The sequence below is a fragment of the Myotis brandtii genome, unplaced genomic scaffold (genome assembly GCF_000412655.1).
Source record: "Myotis brandtii unplaced genomic scaffold, ASM41265v1 scaffold59, whole genome shotgun sequence".
In the NCBI taxonomy this organism is placed as follows: domain Eukaryota; kingdom Metazoa; phylum Chordata; class Mammalia; order Chiroptera; family Vespertilionidae; genus Myotis; species Myotis brandtii.
The window spans coordinates 1384178-1404897 of record NW_005370223.1 but is presented as its reverse complement, the minus strand read 5'-3'; the positions used below and the strand labels follow the sequence as shown (position 1 = coordinate 1404897).

Here is a 20720-nt window from a genome sequence, read left to right as displayed (position 1 = left end):
GCTGAGTTTTTATTTTTAAAAATGGGTGCTGGATTTTGTCAAATGCCTTTTCTGCATCTATTAATATGATTATTTTGTTTATGTGATGTATCACATTTATTGATTTGCAAATATTTACTAGTCCTGCATTCTTGGAATAAATCACACTTGGTCATGGTATATAATCATTGTAATGTGTTGCTGGATCTGATTTGATAATATTTTATTGAGGATTTTAGCATCTATGCTCATCAAGGATATGGGCCTGTAATATTCTTTCTTTATAGTGTATTTATCTGGTTTTCAAATTAGAATAATTGGCCTCATCGAAAGAGTTTGGAAGTGTTCCTTCCTCTTGAAGTTTTTGGAATAGTTTGAACAGGATAGGTATTAGTTCTTTGTATGTTTGGTAAAACTCGTTTGTGAAAAAAATAAAATAAAATAAAAAACTCATTTGTGAAGCCATCATATCCAGGACTTTTTGTTTGCTTGGGAGTATTTTTATTACTGCTTCAGCTTCATTAGTTATCAGTCTTTTACATTAAAATATAAATGTTCATCACACATTTGAAAAATATATTTGTAATAATAAATAGACAATCTTTAAAATATTGCAATTTGAAATAAGATGAAAATTAAATGCTTTAAGAGAAAATAGTTCATTCTACTATGTGATAAAATAAGCTTTTACTACCTATGTGATAATATGCCAAATCCAAAAGAAATCATGCATAACTTTTATGTGTGGGTCTTAGAAAATGTATCTTGAAATTTTGGGTAGTCCCAGAAACCATTCATTTAAAAGGTTAAACATACATTTAGAAGATTCATAAGGACTAACCTACAGCCTTTTGAGTATTCTGAGTTCAGAACGACCTCTTACAGATTCAGCTCCTTCCTAAAAATAAATATGTCCAAAACAGGGAAAGACAAAAATCCCACCAAACTGAGGTACTTTGATTAACCTTTAAAGGAGTTTTCTCCAAAAGTCAGTATTTTTAACTATTACATTGTCCCACTCTGGGTAAGATCCTACTGAGGGGTAAATGTGAATCCAGGTGAGTTCTCAGGGAATGTTTAAAAAGACAAATAGAAATGAAAAATGATAAGGATTGAAAACTGAGTTCTGTGTGCAAGTGCACATGGGAACGTAGCATACTCACAGGTCTGAAGACTGCTATCTCAGGTTAGTTCTGAAACCGAGGGGCGCCCAGGGCCCGCAGCTCCCTTGTCATCCTCCCATTCCTGTTACTCTGGAGATGGCCTTTCCAGTCTGAAAGCGGACCAGAGTGCAGGCCTATGTACACAGCCTCTTTTATGTAGAAATGTTATGTTTTTAAGTTCCCCTTTAAAAGGAAGCCAGTGAAGAGAAGACCGATTTTAAGGGCTTGAGTCAACAGAGTTGGGTTGTCACCAAATCATTTACTTAGAAGTATTTAGTGACCTGTGACCTAAATGGTTCAGATTTCAAATATTCTGGCCCACTGTTCAGAAGAGAAACCTCATACTTTTCATGAAAGTAACCCAACTTGAGATTGAGTAATCACCTGTGCTCATAGAACAACCCAACGTTTTTGCACTTTGGGATGAAAAAGAAGGGCGACTTCTAGAATTCTCTCTTGGTGTCTTGGCATCACAGGACACCAACTCCCTTTGTAGAAGTTTGCTGTCTCTAAGTGTGTGGGTGTAGGTGTGTATGTACTGTGCTGTGTTTTGAGAAAGAAAGAGAGAAAGAGATTGAATAACATCCAAAGAGATTTCTGTGGTAATGTTGGAGGTGGCAGTGTGCTGAGAAAAAACTACTGTCTGGCTTTACAATAAAATGTATAGAAAGAAAGAGAGGAAGAATAACAAGAGATGCAACTCTAGACAAAAATGATACCAACAGAAGAAGTGAAGCTTTATTTTAGACCATATTTGCAGCTTCTTTTAAAGTTATTGTAAATGCAAACTTCTGTAGACAATGCAAGTATGATCCTTTCAAACCAAAAGCAGTCCTTAGGGAATCAGGAGTCAAACCACTAAATTAGACTATAAAATCAGTGCAAAGAATCAAGACAAGATGCCACATTTTCAGGAAAACGTGATTAAATGGGTACAAACACTGATTACCCATCACAGCTCCTTGTGGGTTCCAAACCTACATCCTAGGATACAGTCTTATAGAACAGGAGGGTTAAAATAAAAGAAATTATTTCAATCTTTTCTTAAATATTCACCTCCAGAAGCTATTGTTGCCTAGTAAGGCCATTGAAAAGTAAAGCTTCCATTTACATAACAAAGGTATGAAACCCATCACATTCCCTCTTAAAATACGAATCCTACAAGGGACTGGAATAAAGCATGAAATACCGAGTTTAAGAGCATTATGATACTGGCAAAGTTACTTTCCTTCTCTGAGTCCCAAGTTCCTCATCTGTAAAAGGATATTGTAAAATGATATTACTTATTTCATAAGGTTGTTGTGATCAGTTTAAAGCACTTAGTACAGTGTGAATGGCATAGGTTAAGTATTCAATAAGTGGAAGCTATTATTATTACTCAGGAGACCTAATTTTAAATCCTATCTTTTCTACTAAACAGCTATGTAACTTTGAGTAAGCTAATTAACCTCTCTTGAACCTCTATCACATAGCCTTTAAGACTTCCAAAGACTTGTTATGAAGATTAATGACATTCAAGGAAGTCTCTAGAATACAGCCAGGCATACAGCAGGCTCTTAAGATCATTTTTGCCTCAGTGACTATTTATTGCTTATAAATAGACAACACTCAACAACAAAACTGACAAGTAGTAGGCAAAGATCCCCTTGTTAACCCAAACAAGCACAAGCTTTAAAAGACAAACTGAACTCCCTCTAAATTAAAATTTCCATCCTTTGAAAGATACTCATTAAGAAAATGAAAAAGCAAGCCACAGACTGAAATAAACGATTTGCAATACAATCTGACAACGGACTTGTATCCAGAATGCATTTTTAAAAAATAAAACTCCTATAACTCAATAAAAACAAAACAACCCAATAAAACATGGGCCAAAAAAAGAGTTGTATAGACATTTTACAAAATAAAATATAAGAACGGCAAACAAACACCTAAAAAGGTGTTCAGCATCATTAGTCATGAGGAAATAAAAACTAAAACAGAACAACTAAAATTTTAAAAGACCCACAATACCAAGTGCTGACAAGGGTGTGGAGCAACTGGAGCTCTCATACACTACTGTTGGGAATGCAAAATGATAGAGCCAATGGAAGACATTTGGGAGTTTCTTCCAAAGTACAGAATACACTTAGTATCTGATCAAGCTATTTCACTCTTCTATCCAAAGAATTTTTTTAAAATTTGTATATAAATGTTTATAGGACCTTTATTCATAACAACCAAATCTTTTGCATTATTTCTATAATGCAGATGTCTATCAGAAGGTAGGTGGATTAACAAATCGTGGTCCATCGATACAATGAAATACTATTCAGCAATAAAAAAAAAAGGAACACATGCACCACCATGGATGAATCTCCAGAACAAGCTGACCAAAATAAAGCAAACAGGAAAAAGTAAATACTGTATGATATCATTTACCAAAAAAATCTGGAAAAACAAATCTAGTCTATGGTGGTACAAAGGTCAGTTGCCTTGGACCTGGAGCATGAGAACAATTTGGGGGGTGGTAAACCTGTTCTTGATTGTGAGTGAGCAGATTTGTCAGAACCCATTAAACTGCACATGTAAGATGGACACATCCTACTAGTATGTGCATTATACCACAGCAGCGTTGATTTTTACAAGTCCACATGCCCTTATCCAGAATGCCAACATCCAAAAGCTATAAATATCAAAAGGTTAGAAGAAGTGTAAAATCTGACCTAACCTGATGCAAAACTATTGATAGTCTGTATTTATTCTATTGAGTGATAACACTACTGTATTAAACTGCAATCATTACAGAGTGCTTCATCAGACCTTATTAGGGATGTAAATGTTATACAGTATATACGTTTAATTACCTTTCCAAAATATGAAGTATTGTGAATTCAAAATGGGCCTTGCAGTGGGGTTTTGGATGAAGAATTGTGAATTGCTTTCCTTGTTATAGGAAAAAGACAAAGAAAAGAAGAAAGAAAAAGGAAGGAAGAAAGAGAGGAAAGCAGAAAGGAAGAGAGGGAGGAAGAAAGGAAAGAGTGAGGGAGAGAGAGGAAGGAGGGTGGGAGGAAAGGAGGGAGGAATAGAGGAAAGGGCATCTTCCTAGGCTGACACAAGCCACTCATAACCAATCTTCTTGCCTACGTGCTCTGTCCTTGCCCTTATGTAGGAGTGGCACCTTCTTTGGTCTCTGATGCCAGCCATCACATGGTTCCCTCAGCCCTCTCCTAGCTGCTTGAGTCACTAACATTTATCTAATTTCAGGTTTCTTTAAAAAATTCTAAGCACTCCTTTTTATTTTTTAATATATTTTTATTGATTTCAAAGAGGAAGGGGGAGAGAGAGAGAGAGAGAGAGAGAGAGAGAGAGAGAGAGAGAAACATCAATGATGAGAGAGAATCATTGATTGGTTGCCTCCTTGCATGCCCCCCACTGGGGATCGTGACTTATATTTAAGTCTTTTACCTATTTTGAGTTTATCCTTGTGATCGAGCCCACAACCCAGGTATGTGCCCTGACCAGGAATCGAACCAGGGCCTCCTGGTTCATAGGCTGACGTTCAACCACTGAGTCATGCTGTCCAGGCCTGAGCACTCCTTTTTTAGAATTTGTTCCAAGAGCAGAAACTACTGGGCCCCGTTATTATTCCTGTCTCAAAATTAAGAACCCGGGAGAGAAGTAAAAAAAGACTTTTTAAAAAACCTATTTTGAAAATTTGCCAAATGGTGAATTTTTTCACACCCCTCTCCCCCAACCTTTCCACAGAGGGTTGGTTTAAATCTCAATACTTCAAAGCTCTTTTAATATCTGTTTTCCCCTTGTCCATACAACACCCCACCACCACCACCACTACCACAGAGAAATAGAAAAGATCCATATTTTATTGTGGGACCTTGGAATTAATTTAAAGCAAATATTTCCCCTAAAATGTTTCAGTCCATAAAATGGAATTGTTTTTCAAGCTTTTATTTTACTTATTCTGTTTCCAACATGTTCTAGTCACAGCCTCATGTGTAAACTATTGTGAACACATTAAATTAGAAACACATTTTTTATTGTTATCTTTACCTCTCCAACTTTTAGTCTTCCCTAAAATATCTTGTGACCTCTGTGGTACCACAACCCTGTCACATGAATTTTATGCTCCTTCCTCCTTAATTAGCCCTGGGTACAGAGCAGCAATTATGTACAGAATAGAGAAAAATTCAGTGCTTCCTCTAAGGAAGGGTTAAATAGACAAATATTTAGATCAGATTCCCCTCACACCTTTGGACTAATTGGGTTTGATGCTAAAAATAAATTACCCAATAGGTTAAAGTGAGGTAATGTTAAAAGAACTGCTTGGAAAAAAACTACCAAAATGCAAGCGCTTTACCATGAGTAGTTAAGAGCAACTTGCAATGGGTGTCAGGGGCTTCAAGGAACATCCCAGGGCAACAATGGAGCATTATCACAGGCAATACTGCATCACTAATGCTCTTGATGGCACAGATGACAGCAGTGCATGGAAAAGCAAAGACCCCCAATGTCTGTAAATTGAAAAGTAATTAGAAATAGTCAAATTCTGAATAGGAATAAGTTTTATAAATCTCTTACCCAACTTACTTCACTTATCTTTTTTATGTGTGCAGAAGACTGATGTCCAAATAGGTCTAAAAGAACTAATTCAAAAAGTTTAAAATAAAAAATACAAGGACTAAGAAAAGATTGTGTCAGTTTAGTTGGAAGCATTTTTATTCTTTTTGCATAAAACGAAATAACTGTATCTTGTACTAATGGCACCTTAAATTGATGTTTGTGGCATAAATATATGTATATCAATATCTGTACAGGATCACATAACTAAGAAGAAAATTATGGATGAACATAATTTAGGATACTAATATGAGTGCGTTAGTCTGGTAGAGTCACCGGAAAGGGACCAGGCCTAAAGCCAGTATGCCTCAGGCCAGCTCTAGTGTGTGCGTTCTTGACTTTTCGTAGGAACGATTTCATAAGTCCAGGTGATTTTGAGAGTACATTTGTTAAAGCTGGGGGAGTGAAAAAGGAAGGTGTTAGGATAGAAAAAGCAACAGGAGAAAGCTAGACAGTACTGCTTTGGCCCTCTAGAAACCTTATGGAAAGGAAGTGAGCCACATAGGGCTGCGTGGTCTCACTGAGAAGTACAAGTCATGATGACGGAAGCGGGCTGCTTCCAGCTCACTGAAAAGTCAGAGGAAAGGGGGCCTTGGACACAGGTTCAGGGGGTTAGCTCTGTATAAGCTGTCACTGCATGCTGCTCCCTGATTGCAAGTCTCGTGTTGACTCTTAGAGTTTAGAGAGCAAAAGTGCTTGCCTGAGAGAAGAAGGGGCACAGGCGTGCTCCAAGAAGAACACTGGATGGCTTCCTTTATCTTGGGGGATTTTATCTGTTTTCTGAAGGTAGGAATTTTAGGGGAGGTCTGGGGAGGATCTCAATAGAATATTCATCAACTTTCCAGGTGTGTCCTTCAATGTGCTGATTTATCAAAATGAGTGTAGGAGGGGTCAGGGTCATTCTCTGATCAGTTTTACCTTCAAAGAATGTCCCCAGTTTCCTCTGTCTCTTGCATTTTTCACCTCACTCTCTCTGCTCCAGAAACCCCACATTTCTTCATTTCCTCAGATACTCCTGCTTTTTCTCAGAACTCTTCTCCAAACTGCCCATTTTTGCTTTATCTTTATTCAGTCTTCAAGTCTTAGCTTAGAATTTACTTCCTTAGAGAGGCTTTGCCTCATCCCACACCAACTTTCTCATGCTAGTCCAAACTCCAATAGAATCATCTGGAGTTGTGTTTAAAATGTATATACCTGGTTTTCACTCTAGCACTGAAGAATCAGACTACTGTTGCCGGGTGCGGGTGGGGTGAGAATTCTTCTGCATCCTAGAGAGTGCATGTCTATGCCGTGCAGTAGATGCATCCCCTTGCCATACTTTTCCTAACACTTTAAACTTTCTCCTTCACTCACAAGTATTACAGTTATTTAATGGAGGGGTCAGCAAGTGTATTCTGTATGGAGCCAAGTAAAATATATTTTAGGGCTCTGTGTAGGTTCCTGTATAATAAGACAGAAAACAAATTTTCCCAAACTTAAATAAAATTTTAACAAAATTTAAAATGTAATGGAGTGTATTGTGTTGGGATAACATTTCACTTAATTAGGGTCAAAGATAGTGTTTTCTAATATTATAATGCAAACATGACCTCATTCTTCTACAAAACGTCTCCTTGCTTCTCTACTGCACAGTTTGAGTGGTTATAAGTCAGTATCATTTAGGAGGAAAAGGCGGTACAGGGAACCTCTATAGATAATACGCATGCACACATACACAAACTCCACCAAAGATGAACAAAAACACATTGTCAAGTCAGCCTCTAGCATTTCACTGCTCCGTTAGCGTATGCTTTCTCTGCTCTGGCAATTGATCTACTCCCCTATGTTTTATTAGGGAAAACAAAGGCAACTGCTTGTAGTCAATATATTTGAAAGCCAACTTTCCAGGTAGAAACAGGATATTTTAGAGTCACAACTTGAAGCTAAATACCAAAGATGACTGACTGCATGTTCAAAGGAAAATGCACAACGTCATTCTAGGCCCTGACACTTCCGGGTAAGAAACTGTATCTTGGCCATTGCAAATTTTACATGATTTTTCTTTGATTGTCTTCCCCCAGTTTCTGGACATAGAGAAGCATGGCAAAGTCAAATGGGCAGTCAAAGAAAGTACAAGGTGGTAGACTAGAGAAAATGTTCCTACTGTGTGGCTCAGCCTCCAAAAAGTTTCACCAAAATAAAAGTACAAGAATTTGCATAACAAGGGGAAAATATATCACAATAATATGCTACTAAAAAGACAAATGATAATCTGGAGGCATATTTGGAAATACATATTGATTGAAAGAATGCAAATGACAAAACAGAAAAAAATATTTTCAACTTATATATAAAGTCTCCAAAAATGTAGACAACCGAAAACCCTATGAAAATTTTACTAGTGATGTAAACAAACAGTTCATAGGAAAAAAAAATGCAAATTACTCTTACGTATATGAAAAAATGCTCAACCGCTTTCATAATAAGAGAAATACTAATTAAAACTACAATTAGATACAATTTCTCACCTATAATATTGGCAAAACCCCAAAACTTTGACATCATACTTTGTTGGCAAGACTTTAAAGAACAGGCACTCGCGTAACTTGGTGATGGAAATGCAAAATAGCATAGCCCCTATGAAGGAGAATTTGGCAGTATCTACAAAATGTCATATACATTTACCCTTTGACCCAGCCATTCCACTTCTAGAAATCTCTCCCACAGAAACACTGGCAAAGATACAAAAACACACATGCTCAAATCTGTGCATCTCAGCACTACTCAAAATAGCTAAAAGCTGGAAACAACCCAAAGTTTCATCACTCGTGGGCTGGTGGGATTAGCTGTAGTATATCCACCCAAAAGGGTACCAGGCAGCTGTAAAAAGAAATGAGGACTCTCTATGTATACTACAGACACTCACACTTTCTTGATTCATAATCCCCTTAATGTCTCAATAATTTTTCATGGTCTCCCTAGGCCAAAAGAAATGCCTAATAGTTTTACTTATTAATGTAATTCAGCAATTCCATTTATTAGTGTATCAATCAGTTTGGTCCTAAGGTAGGGTGGAGGGGACAGGAAAAAAACTTAACTTCTTTAAATATTTTTTATTGGTAGTTATGTCTTTTGAACTGCTAACATATTTTATGTAAAATTTTTTTAAAAAATAAGTTTTTTAAAAGCAATTCTTGAAAATCAAGAGCAAAGGAAACAAGTGAGCCTAACTATTTATCTAGTTGCTGGTATGAACCACATAGAGAGAGATTACTCCAGGCTGCTTTAAATTAGAACAATTTGACTATACATCCCTACTAGGATATGCCCTAAGGGCAAAAGGACTGCAAATAGCAACAACTCAAACTGATTTAGGTAGTCATGTTTGTGTTGCTGTTAGTTTTATTCTAATTGTCCATTGACATGAGACAAAGGAATCGAGCAAGCGTGTTGTTTTTCACTGTGAACCATAATTTTTAGCATGGTAGGAAGCAGATACTGATATAAGACTGATGAGGTTAAGTGAAAACCTCATAGTCCTGAATTTGAGTTAGAAATATCGGCATGAATTTATAATGTATTTTATCTTCAAAAAAAGTACCTATGTCATAGCTTTGTCTGTTGAAAAGGCTTAGGAACTATGACCAATCTCAGCGATAAGTATCTTTGTACCCAGATTGGGTTCTAAATGTTATTTTTCCACAAAAAGGAATCCTTTTCATGAAAAGAAATGGATGACTCTAGATCTGGGGCAGGAATTATGAAAGATGAGCCTGGACTATCTTATCGTGCCAGAAGGCAAAAGATGCTATCAAAGGTCATGTCAAAAGGACTTAGAAGACTTATTTTTGTTAAATCTCACCTGAGGATTTTTTTTCCATTGCTTTTACAGAGAGAGTGGAAGGGATGGTGGGAGGTGAGGAGAGAAGGACAAAGAGAGTGAGAGAGACATTGATGTGTGAGAGCCAAGTCAACTGGCTGCCTCACGCATGTGCCCCAACCTGGGGCAGGGAGCAAACCCCCAACCCAGGAATATGTCCTTGACCGGAATTCTGACCCTTTGGTGAGTGGGCCAATGCTCTACACCAGCCAGGGCTAGAACAATTTTACACAATTTTATAAAACATTCAGGGACACATGCTTCTGGAAATAACAGTCTTCATTTGTCATCTGTCTTTCCCTATGAGAGCTGAGGACAGGTTCACTGCTAAATGTCTGATGTGTAAGTGCTGTTGTCATAATTAGCCAGCTGATTGATGCTTCTCTCAAATCGATGTTACTCTATCCCTCTCCCTTCCCCTCTCTCTCTCTAAAATCAATAAAAAACATATTTTAAAAATTCAGATACTGGCTAAACATTGAAGATACATCCACAGACAGAGGACATCTGTCCCACACCTAATGAAATCTGGTTGGAAGACAGAATAAAGGAAAGAGTGTAACTAAGTACCTATTTGCCATTCTGAAAATTACTGTGACAGAAAATTACAGGAGCTATGAAAGTCTTACCTGGATGATGGGAGAAAGGAACTCTGGAGAAATCTTTCTACTGCAGCCATCTTTAGCCAGAAATCTGAAGGTGTGCAGAGTTAACCTAGATGGGGTCGGAAGGATAAGAGTTGCTCTTCAGACTAAAAATAAAACTATTCATAGCAGAATCCTACAATCCTAGCAGGGAAAAAAGGAGGAGAGCGACTAAAGATCAGGCTAGAAAAGTAGGTGAGGCCAGAGCCTGGGGCACTTTGTAAATTGCATTCAAGGTGTTAATCTTATCCAAAGAATAAGGAGGAAATCAGTTTTAAGCCAAGGAGTGGCCAGACAGATTTGCATACTGAGTTACACCCATTAAGCCTCAGGGCAATGGGTATGCTATTATTTCTGGAGTCAGGATTTTCCCTCTTTTAGAAAATTATTAAGGGAGCTCATACAGTTAATACATAATTCTTGGATGTACACGAAACATTTTATTATTTTAAAAAACAAATAATGGAACACATATAGTCAATATAATACCTGGGCAACACACCAAGCACGCTCATATTTCTGCAGACAAATGTATGAATATTAACAGCCAGGAGGACAAATAGTTTCCCATCAGTTCACATCTGTTTTTGTTACCAAATATGATACAAAAAGCTTTTGATTCTCAATGCATTTCTTTATTGCAGAATCACAAGTAGGGAACTGTGGGCTGGGAGCGGAGAAATGCTAAGAGCAGATCTCCAACAGGTTTCTGCTGAGCAGATGGTGAAAGGGGCCTTCACTGAGAAGATAAGGCGAGAAGGCCAAGCATCCCAGAGGCCAAAGCAGAGCCTGTGGGGAAGGGGCCAGCCACCTGGGTAGTCTGAGGAGAAAAGAACTCTAAAGCAGAGGCTTAGCATTGGGGGCCTGGGCCAAGATGCCAAGGATATGGGGCGTGGTAGAATTTAGTGTCTGTCTGGGCTCGAGTAGGTTGAATCCCAAGAAGAATCAGAGGATAACAAACTTAAAAGACTACGGCCTTTCTTAACTTTCTAAATGGAAAACTGAGAGGCTCTTTCGGCGTCTTTTGAAGGGAAGTCTTCCCAAAGTGGCTAAGGGGTAGGAAAGGTTTTACGATTGCATCTCCTCTGTGGAATCCCAGCCTCCAGGCTTCATGTTTACAGGCCAGCACCTCTCCTCACAGGCTCGAGGAAGAGAAGGCCCATGCACCCCACACTCACTGTCTAGGGCTCAGCCCTGAAATTTCAGTGTTTGTATAGCTCTGCTATCACTTTCCTGAAGACCTGTAGAAAACGGGTTACCAGGTTTCTTGCTTTCCTCCGTAAAGAAGGTCATTCTTGAGATCCAGCAGTTAATATCAGAGTTTTTTGCACATCCTATATAATGAAACCCTAATATGCAAATCAACCAAACGGCAGAATGACCGGTCGCTATGACGTGCACTGACCACCAGGGGGCAGATGCTCAATGCAGGAGCTGCCTCCTGGTGGTCAGTGCGCTCCCACAGGGGGAGCACCACTCAGCCAGAAGTCGGGCTCATGACTGGGGAGTGCAGCGGTGGTGGCAGGCGAGCAGTAAGGAGCAAGAGGTCCTGGACTGCGAGAGCTCCAGACTGCAAGAGGGATGTCTTGTCTGACTGCCGGCTTAGGCGGACATCCCCCGAGGGGTCTCAGATTGTGAGAGGGCACAGGTCAGGCTGAGGGATTCCACCCCCCCGCCCCCGCCCCTCCCCCCAAGTGCACAAATTTCGTGCACCGGGCGGGCCTCTAGTTGTAAATAAAAGGCATGTCTTAGAGTGAACGTATAATTTTACATGTCTATGGAATGCCTTTTTTTGTACCATACATTCTGGTTTTAACAGTAGGCACAGAGATGACATTTGGCTCAGTCTAATAATACTCAATACACTCCCATCAGATTGGAAAGGCTCTTCAACCTCAGCCAACATTTTTCCTTAAAGATTCCTGTGCAATGAACTCCAATGAAAGTCAGTCCTTGGTTGTAGAAACTTGGTCGGCAGGGGAGACAGGAGACCACGCACCCAGAGGAATCAAGCGAGTGTTTGAAGGCAGAATCAGACCCCAGGTACTGTCATTCCTGCACCATGCACTTCGGCAGAGTGGGCAGAGATTAGCGAAACATCACATTAAACTACTCAGCTCCCTCTCAAAAAAGTCACGGAGAGAGTGAGGGGAACCCCAGGCCCCGCGCAGCCCTGTCAGGATGCCGCTGACCAAGGTCCCCTGGGAAGGCAGGGGGTTTATGAACACCTGAGAGCAGGCGTGTGAGCTGGTGTCTGAGCAGTTCCAACATATCATCAAGGGCTTCAGCCACGTTAATGAGAACCAGAGCTCCAGACCAAAACACTTATTTTGAAAATACCTATTTTTCAAAGATTCTGCATTTTAAATTAAACCATATGAGTAATTGTATCCTAGGTTCATAGCCCATTCTGGAAAAAAAAATTCTTGTCCCCTACCTTGGGTAACAACTGCATGATTTTGAGAAAGGAAAGCAGCTGATGGGGAGGGAGATAAAAAGGAGAGGGGGGCGTGTGCCCAAGTTCAAGCCTTTAGGCAACCTGACCACCAGGGAGACCAGGCCTCTGGGAAGAGTTTCCAGATCTCTCTCTCTCTCTCTCCCCAAAAATGCAAATTCACCTTGCAAGCTTATGGCACCTCCACCTCACTTCTATAGAAGGTGAGAACTGGTCATAATCCAGTACATTTAAAGTGTTTCTTAAATCCGGGGAGTAAAAAAAACTGTAAAATCCAGGCATCCTTTGATGATCTTTAAATGGAACTATTTGTTTTGTTGGAGTAGAGGGGTATTTTTTTCTTTCTTTTTATTTTTTTCTTTACTCAAATTTGTTTTGTTTGCTTTGTTTTGTTTGGCTTTGCTCCATTTTGTTTTGGTTTGTCCAGGAGTGATCTGACCTTTTGGGGGTTGGGGGGATTCCCCTCTTGGCCCCAGGAGTTGTGTATTGCTCTAAGCAGCTATTTCCAGAAAAACTGAATAAGGTTAAATTGATGATAGACCCTGAGACTACAAATTCCCACAGACTTAATTCTATTCTTTCTCCTTCTCTGACTTGGCGACATTGTACTCAAAACTATTTAGTTCTAAAATAAATATTTTCTTACCTTTGGAATTGGTTATGGAGGCTTCAATAAAACTTGTTGCTACTTTTGCAAGAGACATTCATTCTGCCCACCCCCACCCCACTAGACTATTAAGTAAGTTGGTGATGGGCAGCAGCAGAGAGAGCATATGGGGGAACATGAGAAGTAGAGAGGTCTAGTGGAGTCAAGCAGAAAGTTAAGAGTTCAAATCCTCCTCCTGACACTGGATCCTGGGTGTAATCCTCTGTCATCCTTCTGAATAGAAGTTAGTAAGTACAGAGCTTTACTGTGTCGTGGGCATTCTCCTCGTGCAAATCTCATTTAATTTTCACACATAAAACTTATTCTCATGATAAGGAAACTGAGACACTAACAGTTTAATTGGACTTGACCAATGTCCCAGAACCAGGACTCAAGCCAAGGTCTGCCAAGCCCCAAAGCCCCTGCTTGTAAGACTCAGATATGTAAAGTAAAAACTATGACACATTAGGCCCCAGGAGCTTAGTATTAATTCATTGATTTGTATCCAGCTGTGACATGATAGAAAGAGCAGGGCATCTGCTTCTAAATTCAGACTCTTCCCCTTACTAGTGATATGAACTTGGACTAGCCATTGAACTTGAGTTTTAGTTTCCTCAATTGAAAAATAAAACTAATCATTACACTTACCTCTTAGTCTTGTTGTCAAGGTTATATGAGAAAACAAATGTGGAAGCATGGATCACACAGAATTTCAGTAGATGTTGATTGGTTAAGTAAGTTACTCAAAGGGAAATAGAGCATAGTGTCTAAGTGCTAGGTTTCTGGCTCGTTCTGTGAGATTTAAAACCCAGCTCTACGACTTAGTACCACCTTGGGCCAATTACTTTAGTTCTTGGCAAAATGGAGAAAATAATGAGGTTATATGTGCAAGTGTTAGAGTGTTATATGAATGTTATTAACATAATTATTAATATGAGTGGAAGTTGTCAATTTCTCGAGCATACTAAATAGTCTCACTATCACATGCTTGGAGGAAGGGGAAGAGCACAGGATTGCTACAGAAAAATAAAAATTTTACTCTAAGATTTGCACTAAATGGCCCAAGCTAAAAACAACACTTGATAGAGGAGACACAAATATATAATTACTAGAGGCCTGGTGCATGAAATTCGTGTACTCGAGGGGATGGGCAGTCCAGGGGCCCTCAGGGAATGTCCGACCACCAGACCTCCTTAGCGCTGCCACAGCTTCCGGCTGAGGGGCACTTCCCCTGTGGGAGCGCACTGACCACCAGGGGGCAGCTCCTGCATTGAGCGTCTGCTCCCTGGTGGTCAGTGGGCATCATGGCGACCAGCTGTTCTGCCAATCGGTTGATTTGCATATTAGCCTTTTATTATATAGGATGACTCAATGGGTGATATTAATGAGTTATTAATTAAACATATCAAAAAGGTAAATTTGATTTTTCTATACCATTTATTGAACACATATTGTGTTCTAAGCACCATGCTGGAACTGGGAATGCAAAGTAGAATGAGAAGAGTCCTGATCTTGAGAAGCTTATTGTCTCTGGCAGAAACAGGCATGAAAACAACTCTAATACAGATATTGAAAGCTACACAGTGGTAAAGAGTAAATGCTAAAGAAACATGACATCAAACAGTTTTATATTACCTAGTGAGACAATCATGCATGCAGTTTATCACCTCTCGCTATAAGGCACAAAGCAAGACTATCCAAGATCACTACTGATGAGTGAAATATCAATTTCTATGTAACTTATTTCCCCAATACCAAATGTCCAAACAAATGATATGCCAACTTGGGGGAAGTTCCTAGCTAAGTTTAAAGCACACACTGAATAAATGAATGTTCCCAAAAGACCTATATAAGGCATTGATTAGCCAGGAGTTCAAGAGTTTCAATCTGTGATTATAAAGACATAGACTTGAGGTGGGCAAGAAAAGAGAGAGGAGAAAGACCCAATGCAGGAAATGGAGATGCTTTCATGGCTAACAGAAAGGAAGAGAAGGTCACAGCAACCAGACTGTAGGGATTCTGACAAGAATATGGTGGCAGAGTGTTGGTGATGGTAATCAAATTTTCAAGAAACTGAATGGCACCTCTAATTGCAAATATTGTAAGCCATTTCCCTCAGGAGTACACAGATATATACTAAACTACATACTTCATTTGGGGGTTTTCAAAAGATAGGCAAAGACAGCACTGAGGTCTAGAAAATTCTGCCCAAAGGAAGTAATAGTCAAGGCTGAACTGCCTAGTGGCTGGGGGGAGGTAGCCATGGAGTGTGGGGTTCATGCCAGGTTAGGAAAGGCAGCACCCAGCAGAGGCAACAACAGGTGGTCCTTCCAAGTTGATGAGAAACCAGCCAGGGAAAGCCAGAGCCCAAAGGGTCTTCATCTTCAGCCAGGAGAGCATCTGGTACAGGACAGTTTAGGATTCTTCTTTTGAGCAGTTTGCTTGAAGGTGACCTCTCTGTTTATTGGTCTGCATAAAGGGGAATTTCCTAAGAGAAATAAATGTTCCAGAGGCATGATCCCAAACCCCAAATGTGGGGTCAAAATGATGAATCCAGGACAACTGCAAGAGCCACTAGTCTAGGTCTCCCGGGTCATTCCTTGGAGTCCCTCAGAGCTCCCCTTGACCTCTGCTTCACACTATGGTTTTCTGCCTCCAAGAGCCACCTGGTGCACATTGTTTTCCCCAAGCAGACTGTAATCAAGAACAATGTCATTTTCCTTCTCAGTTTGCTTCTACACAGAAAGGCACCATGGTAGAGATGAAAGAAGAATATGGAATTCGTCCCTGGCAATACTACTTTGATGGATACAACATGGCACAGTGGTTGGAATTAGGGTATATGAAGTCAGGCTACATGTGTTCTAGTCCTGCCTCTTCTTAGTAGCTGTGTGAGCTTGAGTGGGTGTTAGTTTTTGCATTTGTCTACTGAGAGCAAAATAATGCTTACTCCCAGTGCTCTGGGAATGAAATGAATATAAGCACTTAACAGTAGTAGCATACATACTTTGGTAGATCATATTATTATTGTTATCTATAGCCTAATGCACAGTGCATGTTAATTTGCTTTGCTAAGCTTCAGTTTTCTCATCTGAAAAATGAGGTCATAAGACTCAACCTCACAGGATTGGGTATGAAGATGAGATTAGCTGATGTGAGTCAGAAAATATATTGAATGGAAAATGCAACCCAAATGTTTGCATTTGCTGTTATCATTGCACACAGAGGGCATCATAATCAATGATTGCTAAATTATGGAAACAAAACAGCCATTAAAAGATTTGGGCCAGACCCCCCCCCCCCCCCCCCGCCCCCAAGATTCACCATCTTGAGATCTTGCAAAGGATAGTTACTTATAAATGTGAATGCCAGACAAGTGTTCCTCATTCGTTATGCATGGGCCCTGGAGATCAGCACTGCCATGTGTTGGATCAAGCGAAGTGACGGGCTCTGCCAATTGCTGCCATCCCTCACATGCGCCTGAGAAGTGACTTTCCCAGAGGCCTCTGGCACTGTGCTTTGCCCTGCCCCCATCTTGGCCACAGCCCAGAAAGGGGGTGGAGGGCATGAAAGTGCAGAGCTCGGCCCATTCTTCACTTTATCCCCCAGGGTTTACCCCAGTGGGTGGTTCTGCCTGACTGTCTCCCACAGCGGCTCTAAAAGAGTCAAAAGCAGCGGTTCTCAACCTGTGGGTCGCGACCCCTTTGGGGGTCAAACGACCCTTTCACAGGGGTCGCCTAACACCATCGGAAAACACATACATAATTATATATTGTTTTTGTGATTAATCACTATGCTTTAATTATGTTCAATTTGTAACAATGAAATTGGGGGTCACCACAACGTGAGGAACTGTATTAAAGGGTTGCGGCATTAGGAAGGTTGAGAACCACTGGTCAAAAGGAATGTACGGAACCCACCAATGGTCTGTCACCTAAGGGAGTTTAGTGCTGCCATCTTGCCATGATACAGATGTAGAGCAGGCCCCAGGAGGAGCCTGCACCTTCCCCGGAGTCAGGGAGGTGGCCCAAAACTGAGAATGACTTGTTTAAGACCAAATCCTAGAGCCTTGTAATGAACTAATAATTATAATAATAATAATAATAATGATACAGAGTCAAATCTCAGTTCTTGACTATCTCCCATCTCGAACAATTTGGTTCTTGACGAAGTTGTTCATGGAAAAATGTCTCAGTTGTTGAACAAAATGTCAGTTCTCAACCCAACAATCCTTTCATGCTGATACCTGTAGGATCAGTCACAAGTCTCAGGCAATAAGCAAAGGAGAGAATGCACGAGTATGAGCCAGTTTACCACTAAACCCAATGTTGTTAACATCTCAGGAAATTGTGCTGTGAATATTTTCATGATTTTGTTTGTTTGTTTTTTGCTTTTGTTGCTGCTTGTTATTATTATTGTTGTTGTTGTGCTCCCAAAACAAAAATTACAGGCAACTGAAGAGGTAGAAAAATTATTGTTGATTTGGATAAACAAAAAACAATTAGTTGGTGATTGTATTTCAGAGACAATGATATGTGAAAAAGTAAAGATGGTGCATACTGACCTCCTGAAAGATACTCCTATAACAAGTGCTGAAAGTGATTGGTTTAAGGCTAGTAGGGGCTGGTTCACTAAATTTAAGAAAAGAAGTGGCATTCATAGTGTAGTGAGGCCTGGGGAGGCTGCCTGTCCTAACAAAGTAGCTGCTGATGATTTTGTGATAGAATGTCAAGAATACATAGAGGCCGAGGGATTTGTTCCCCAACAACTGCTCCATTGTGGTGAGATGGGCCTCTTCGCATTACCCATTACAAGAAGTGTCCTGAGAGGCAATTGTTTTTCCCAGAGGTATTTCTTCACACTTGGGGTAAACACTTCATGAATCCACCAAATAAAAAAGGTCCTGGTTACCCAAGCTTTGCAATCAGCCCTCTACATCACCTTCAACTTGTTTTTCGTGATATTATTTTTCTTGAGAACTCATGGGTTTTCAGAATGGTAGCTGAATACAGGCTTCAATTTAAAGACCCCACTCACATTCCCACATGACAATGATGTCAGCTGTCCTTCACTGGCTTGTGTCCTGGCAATGACTTCTGCTGCTGTGTGATGATGGGGAGGAGCTGGGGAACCGCAACACTGAGCTGATCACAAGGAACTCCAAGACCTTCAGAGGGAGCAGCAACAGACAGCAGCTGAGGAGCTCTCTTCAGAGGAGGAGGAGAAAAGGAAGGATATTCCTACTTCTCTAATCAAGGGATGCTTGAGAAATGAGGGGACATGCAAAGTTTTGTTGAGAAATATCACCCTGACAAAGAAGAAGCAAACCATGCGATCCCCTTGTTCAATGGCAATGCATTGTTTCACTTCAGGAAGTGTTAAACACACATCATTGGAAAGGATTTGGGTGAGACAGAGGCCCAGTGAGCCTGAAGCAAGTTCTAGTGGAGCAAAGAGACAAAGGAGAGAAAGAACCCTAGAAGAACAGCCACCAGATGTCTTTATGGAAGGGGGCTCCCCTTCAAAACCACAGCACCCCTCCACCCCTCCTCTCCGTTTTCAGTCCTCAATAGCTCTCAACACTAAGATAAGTTCTAGTGTGTACGTGAACTTTCGTTTTTGACTGTACATTTCATTTTCTTTTTCTTGAATTTTCATTTACATTTCACATCCTTTTTGTTTCCAAAGTGTTTATCTATGGATTAAACAGTACATTAGACATGTACTGTATACAAGAAAGGTTACAACAGGGAACCATTTGGGGGTCTGGAGTGGATTCATTCCATTTACATGATTTCTAATGGGGAAAAATAATTCCGTTTTCAAATAAATCGCTTCTCAAACAGCCTTCCGGAACAAATTAAGTTTGAGAACCGAGGTTCCACTGTATTCGGAAGCATTTTTTCTCTGGATTTGGAATGCCTATAATATTGTCGTGAACAAAATACCAATGGCCTACTTCAAAGATCTAGAACGAACTCTCCAAAAATTCATCTGGAATAAAAAAAGACCCCGAATAGCTGCAGCGATCCTGAGAAAGAACAAAGTAGGTGGGATCTCAATACCAGATATCAAGCTGTATTACAAAGCCACTGTTCTCAAAACTGCCTGGTACTGGCACAAGAACAGACATATAGATCAATGGAATAGAATAGAGAGCCCAGAAATCAGCCCCAACCAATACGCTCAATTAATATTTGACAAAGGAGGCAAGAACATACAATGGAGTCAAGACAGTCTCTTCAATAAATGGTGCTGGGAAAATTGGACAGATACATGCAAGAAAATGAAACTAGACCACCAACTTACACCATACACAAAAATAAACTCAAAATGGATAAAGGACTTAAATATACGACAGGAAACCATAAAAATACTAGAAGAATCCAAAGGCAACAAAATCTCAGACCTATGCCGAAGCAATTTCTTCACCGATACAGATCCTAGGGCATTGGAAACTAAAGAGAAAATAAACAAATGGGACTACATCAAAATAAAAAGTTTCTGCACAGCAAAAGAAACCATCAACAAAACAACAAGAAAGCCCACTACATGGGAGAACATATTTGCCAACATTATATCTGATAAGGGCCTAATCTCCAACATTTATAGGGAACTCATACAACTTAACAAAAGGAAGATAAACAATCCAATCAAAAAATGGGCAAAGGACCTAAATAGACACCTTTCAAAAGAGGACATTCAGAAAGCCAAGAGACATATGAAAACATGCTCAAAGTCGCTAATCATCCGAGAGATGCAAATCAAAACAACAATGAGGTACCATCTCACACCTGTCAGAATGGCTATCATCAACAAATCAACAAACGACAAGTGCTGGAGAGGATGTGGAGAAAAAGGAACACTTGTGCACTGCTGGTGGGAATGCAGACTGGTGCAGCCACTATGGAAGACAGTATGGAGTTTCCTCAAAAAACTGGAAATGGAACTCCCATTTGACCCTGTGATCCCACTTCTAGGAATATATCCCAAGAAACCAAAAACACCAATCAGAAAGGATATATGCACCCCTATGTTCATAGCAGCACAATTCACCATAGCTAAGATTTGGAAACAGCCTAAGTGCCCATCAGTAGATGAATGGATTAGAAAACTGTGGTACATCTACACGATGGAATACTATGCTGCTGTAAAAAAGAAGGAACTCTTACCATTTGCAACAGCATGGATGGAACTGGAGAGCATTATGCTAAGTGAAATAAGCCAGTCAATGAAGGAAAAATACCACATGATCTCACTCATTCATGGATAATAGAGACCATTATAAACTTTTGAACAATAATAGATACAGAGGCAGAGCTGCCTCAAACTGATTGTCAAACTGCAGCAGGAAGGC

General features: G+C 40.0%; 1 long non-coding RNA gene across 1 annotated transcript in view; it reads right to left on the bottom strand.

Moving 5' to 3' along the window:
• Positions 1-10384, bottom strand: part of LOC106728321 — a 247245-nt gene extending 236861 nt beyond the window's left edge. Inside the window, exon 1 of the long non-coding RNA XR_001364619.1 lies at positions 10248-10384. This is a non-coding gene — a long non-coding RNA (uncharacterized LOC106728321). The remainder of the gene's footprint in view (positions 1-10247) is intronic.
• Positions 10385-20720: the final 10336 nt, after the last annotated feature.